This window comes from Buteo buteo, chromosome 11 (assembly GCF_964188355.1).
Source record: "Buteo buteo chromosome 11, bButBut1.hap1.1, whole genome shotgun sequence".
NCBI lineage: Eukaryota > Metazoa > Chordata > Aves > Accipitriformes > Accipitridae > Buteo > Buteo buteo.
The window spans coordinates 27,485,971-27,491,971 of record NC_134181.1 but is presented as its reverse complement, the minus strand read 5'-3'; positions in this window follow the sequence as shown (position 1 = coordinate 27,491,971).

Below are 6,001 nucleotides of genomic sequence, written 5' to 3'. Positions count from 1 at the left end.
GATGATTCAGGATGGCTGATTGTAATAGCCTTTGAGCCTGTCTGGGAAAAGCCTTTTATAGAAACACGTGTCCAGAAATAAACAAGATTCTCTGTTCAAAGGTTTGTTGTAAATTACTGAAGCAAAACAAATTGAAGGAGATGCTCCTTTTCAGAGGTCATCTCCGATTCAGGAAAAGATGGAGGGGGTGGGGGAGGTAGTCAGTAGAACTCCTACACATTATTTTAATAGTTACGTTTTTCTGAAATGGAAGGAGATGTGTGTTGGTTTTGCAAACATTTCTGCTCCAAAGTTCAAGACCACAGGGTCATTGGCACAATGTGGATGTTTTAATTTTATTGGAGGAATTAAAACCAGTTATCAGTAAGGAGAATGATAAAGAATACATGCTGACAGTACAGTTTTGTTCAGGAGATAATGAGACATTGAGAAAGCATGTTTACTGCATAGTATGTGCCAGCATAAGGGTTGTAAATGAGAGAGGTAAAAAGAGATTCTGAGGAACATATAATTGAAAACGGTGGCATGATGTTAGAGCAATAAAATGGACTACAGAAGCCTGCCGACACAAGCACAAGGGTGTTCTGAGAAGAAAATAGGGCAGAGCTGATGTAGTAACAGCCACAGTGTAACTATCTGTTCCAATAGCAGAACAGAAACTTTATGATGGCGGGTTTTAAGGGATACTGAAAGAATACAAGGTGTACTCCACTGATCTTGTACGTAAAATATCAGTGCATAAGATAAGAACGTCCTTGCACCTGATTATAGCTGGGTAGAAGAATCAAGGACAGAGTAGTGTCCGGAATAATGACAGGGGAGTTTTGGGAAGCAAGGCTATTCAGACCTAGATAACCGTATCAGTAGGATCATGTAAGGCTGCGATTGCCTACAATTTTGGTATAGATGTGGCAAAACTGGGCCCAGCAGTCAAAAAATAATTAGGGGCATATTGCTTATTTGAAAGGCATTCAGGTAAAGAAAAGGATGTGTGATGGCAGCAGTGGGCCCAACTTCAGAAAAAATGGAGTATAAGATATAGGATCAGAGAATAATTCAGGTCAGAAGGGACTTCAGGAGGTTGTTCTTGTCCAACCTCCTGCTCAAAGCAGTTTTAGCTATGAGGTCAGACCAGGTATCTCAGGGTTTTACCCAATCTGGCCTTGAAAACCTCCAAGGATGAAGATGAAGACTACATGACTTCTCTGGTTCCTCTGTTTCAATGCTCAGCTCTCCTTATGATGAAAAAGTTTCTTCTTATATCAGATCTGAATCTCTTTTGTTCCTCTTTACACCCATTGCTCCTTGTCCTCCCACCGTGCACCACTGTGCCCAGTTCTGTCTTCTCAATGATCACCGTGCAGATACTGGAAGGCTGCTATTAGCTTCCTCCCCCTCCCACCCGTCACCTTTCCTCCATGCTGGGAAGGCCCTGTTCTCCTTCCCTCAGCCTCTCCTCACACTGTGAATGTTCCAGCTCTCTCAGCATTCTGGTGGCTCTCTGTTGAACTTGCTGCAGTTTGTCAAGGTCTTGTATTTGCAGAGGCCCAGAACTGGATGTAGTAGTCTAGATGTGGCCTGATGAGTCCTGCATAAAGATGATAATCACTTCCCTCAACATCTGGCTGTGCTCCTCATAATACAGCCGAGGATGCTGTTGGCCCTTTTTGCTGCCAGGGCACAGTGATGGCTCATGTTCAGCCTGCTGTCTGCCAGGACCTTCAGGTCGTTTTCTACAGAGCTTCTCCTCAGTCAGTCAGTTCCCAGTCTGTATTGTCATGAGGGCTTTTTCCTTCCTGGGCTCATTTGTCCTTGTTGAATTTCTTAAGGTCCCTGCCAGCCCATTCCTGCAGCCTGTCCAAGTCTAGTAAAAGAACAACAGAGGACACCTCTATGATGGTAGGAATGCAAGGCACCTACTATAGATGATAGTAAAGCTGATCAGTGAATCCCGAGTCCACCGGGATAGTGGAGGAAGACCCCTGGGACAAACCACAGGCAATATATGTGATTTGTTAGATTTAAGGCCAATAATTAAGAGCTTTATAGTTCTATGGAATAGTTTGCATAATCATACAATTATGAATTAATATGTGTTATTTATCTAGCTAATTATTATTTTCTTTTTTGCTCTCCCAAACTCCTTATAAAGGGTTCACTAATCAATAAATATCATAATCAGTTTATCAGTTACTTCCTAAGTCTCCCAACTAAGAGCATGAGCATCAAACCTCAGAAGTAACAGTACCCCAAGGCCCTTCATTTGTCCTCTTTTGCCCCAAAATGCATAAATTGCTTTTCGGTGTCCCTAAGCCCTCTGTTCACTCTCTGGTCCCCTCGTGACGACTCTTTCCTTTTTGATCAGCCCAGCACTCTCCAGTCAGCTTTCAGCAAGCTGCTCTCAAGTACTGCATTACACCTCTGCTGCCCTTGCAGGCCCCCATTATCTCTTACAGTCTGTTGGCTGTGCCCACCCTGCCCCACTCCCACATGCATGGGCTGCAGCTGTGGGTAATGAGGCTGATGATGGCTGGGCATAGCTGGCAAGCACAGGCGCTCCATTAGTACTAACGGCGTCTTTTTCTCTAAGGGGCTGAAGTTATAGGGCATTACTCCGCTTTAGGTTTGGGTAAGAGCCAAGGGTGGGGCACTGTGCCACCTGCAGCTACCGTGAGCTGAGGTCAGGCAGGTAGAAGGGAGTCTCTGCCAAGACCTACCTACAGAGGAGCACCGAGTTGCGTCAAGAAGGTAAGCTGGAAGTAAGGGGAGCGGGGGTGGAAGAGCTTGTGGGGCGGTGTGGAAGCAGCAGGTCTGTGCTTGGAGCTGCACGTCCCGCATAAGATGAGGCTCTGTGTGACCGGGACCATCCTGGGCAACCTGGGAGAGATGGTGAGGGTGCCATGGGCGGGCCATGGGAAACTAGCCAAAGGGGCAGCTGAGGCGGCTGCAGGTAGCCACGGAACCACGGTCAGATTACTGCTGTGTGGGGCAGACCTGCCAGCGTTAAGGCAGCTCTGCTCCGTAGTGGCGCTCAGCAGAATGAGGCGTGCTGGCACGCAAACAGCCATAAGTGTAAGGTGCCCCTCCATCCCGAGGCATGCCAGGAGTTGTAGTCTCCTGGCACCGGGCTGCTGGTTGACCACATTGGCCTGTGGGGCACGATGGGAGTAGTAGCCTTTCAGCATCGGGTTAGGGATTAGCATTAGGTTAGGGTAGGGTTTAGGGGCATGAAACGGAGCCAGAGAAGGGGACCAAAGCAGCATAGAGACAGTCTTTGCTGTAGGTAAAATAATAGTCTTTGAACTAGGGGATAGTTTTGGAAGAGCTGTGCAGTTGCCTGGCTGCTCGCTAACTGCTCGAGCCTTTTGCAGGTGCTGAGGTGTAGCCTGGCAGCTGAAGGAGCATCACAGTTGGAAACTCTGCAGAGAGCTCAGGCCAGCCACAGAGGATGAGCTCTGACTTGCAACTTGAGCATAGCTAAGTCCTGGGGCTGCATTGCATACTGGGGAGGCTGGGTGGGTGGCAGGTGGCTCTGCCCTGGTTGGGGATGGGGGAGACTGTGTGGTAGTCTGCATGCTGCTGGGTAGACGGAGCTGGAGTTTTGTTTCTGAGACTGAAGGTGACTGTGGACACTGGGCAGGACACGTGTTTGCTGAACAGTGGGAATTTGAGTGATGTGCCAAGTGGTTAAGTAGCTTGAACCACAGATGCTCATTATGTGAGTAACAGGCTAAAACAATGTCTAGTTTTACATCATAAGAAACATTTCCCCAGCTGCAGTATTTTACCTTTGTTCTGTGAGGCATTTTCTGGTTAGTCTTTAGGGTGGGATTTATTGGCCAGAGGAAAAGGTTTTTGAGGCGCTGTTAGTGACAGCAGGAGGAATATGACCAGTTATCACAAATGCCTCTCTCTCTCAGGAGGTTCCACTTTCCTTACAGGAAGGCTGGTTGGTAATAATAAGTGTCACTGGCTCTGGATGTTTGCTTGTGGACCTGAGAAAACAAACAAACAAAAAGGTAATTGGCCCTGATGCCGATTAATTAGTGCTTATGTTGTTGAAGGTAGATTCATCAGAAGTGCATTCTGGTGTGTATCTTCTTGTTCTGCTGCACTTCCAAATGAAAGGCCAACTTTTAAAGCTGTGGGCAAAAATTCGTCTGGTTCTCTACTGTTTTCCTGCTCATATGTGCTTTGGTATTTCTTACTTAAAACTGAGGGTTCAAAGTCTTCCACTTATGGTTTATGGTTGAGAATTTGTTGTTGAGGGTTTCTTACTCTGGGGTTATAGTTTATTACTTTATTTTGTGGGGGTTCATTATTTGCCAGGATTTAAAATGTAACATCATCCATAAACTTTAAATCCCCAACAACCATTTTAGTTCCAAGATTTCCAGTTTGTAACTTAGATTCAGGACTGATGACTTACAGAAATGGTGATGTCTAAATCCTAAGATAATCAACTGTAAGTCCTGAACCCTAAATGCTAGGCTGTGAACACTTCTGTGGGGTATTTAATCTTCTTCTGTGCCAACCAGCATTCACCTCTCTGCTCTGATCTAAGCTCTGGGTTTGATATGATGCAGCCACTTCACACTGCATCAGACTGCTAAGGTGATGAGTCAGCTGAGAGCTGTGAAAATTGTGGGGGCTCTATTCAAGAGGTGCACTATGTGTGCATTGCTGGTGCGCGCTCAGCGCGCAGAGTGCGGAACTGCAGTGCCGGTGCTGCACCGGTGTGCAGCAGTACAGCTGCGGGCTCCCGGCTCTCTGTCTTGCAGCCCATTGCTGTTTTTTCCTTTTCCATCTCTTTGTCCTGATCTGCATCCATCTCTTTTTTTTCCCCACAATTTCTCTGGCTTGTTCCCTGGCGTTCTTTTCCCCTCTGCACCTATGTGTGCTGCTCTGTCTCCCTGTCTTTCTCCCTCCTTCCTCTTCTTTCTCTCTCCCTTTGTATTGCTCACTGTCGCTGTTTTTTTAAAATTCTGCATCTCATTGTCCCCATCCTCCTTCCTGTTCATCTCTTACTCTTTCTGACCCTTTGTGCTACTCCCTGTCCCTCTTATTTATTGCTTCACCTCTCTGTCCCATGCTATGTCCCTGTCTTCTCTCATGCTCCACCTCTCTGTCATTCTCTCGGTTGCTCTCGTTGGCTCTCTATCCCAGCGTCCTGCTCCCCTTTCCTGGCTCTTTCACAGTATCCATCTTTCTGGATCCCTGTCCCTTACCTGTTTTCTATATCCCTCTGTCCTTCCTCCTGTCTTTCCTTGTCCCTCTGGCCTGCTATGCATCACTGTCCTTTTTTTTTTTTTTTTCCTTCCCTTCTCTCCTCCCCCCCCCCCTTCCTTCTCCATCTCTGCCTCGGTCCTGTCACTCTCTTCCTCTCTCTGTCTCTAATGTTTCTTTCTCAATCTCTGCCCCTCTCCCTGTCCCTTTTCTCTTATTCTCTCTGTCCTCCATCCTCCCCCTAACTTTTTGTCTGTGTATCTCCATACCTCTGCCTGTTCCATTGTTTCTTGCTATATCCCTGTGCCCAGCTTGCTGTCCCATTATTCCCCTTTGTCCTGTTCCCTGACTTTTTTTCTCATCCTGCAGTCCATCAGACCATCTTCGATAATGGGATCATCTACATGGCACCAGGCCTGCTGGTGTCAGATGGGATTCGCCTTTCTCAAAGGGGGAAGAGGGTCTTTGCTCATGAACTAGTGGGGCTCATTGACAGAGCTTTAAACTAGACTTGAAGGGGGAGGGGGATAATACTTGCCTGTGACAAGCTGTGGGATGCCTTGCCAAGGTTAGAGGGATGGGGTACTAGCAAGGGCCCTCAGCCTGTTTCTCTGAGGTGCGCTGGGTACACTGGAGCACACCTGAAGTCTTATGGAGATGAGCCAGGGGCTCCCAAGGTAATAGGAGCCAACAGGGAAACACTGGTGAAGTGTACCTACCTTTAAGGTACCTACACACCTTAGAGGTGTGTTCTTCTAAGAAGGTGACATGGCCA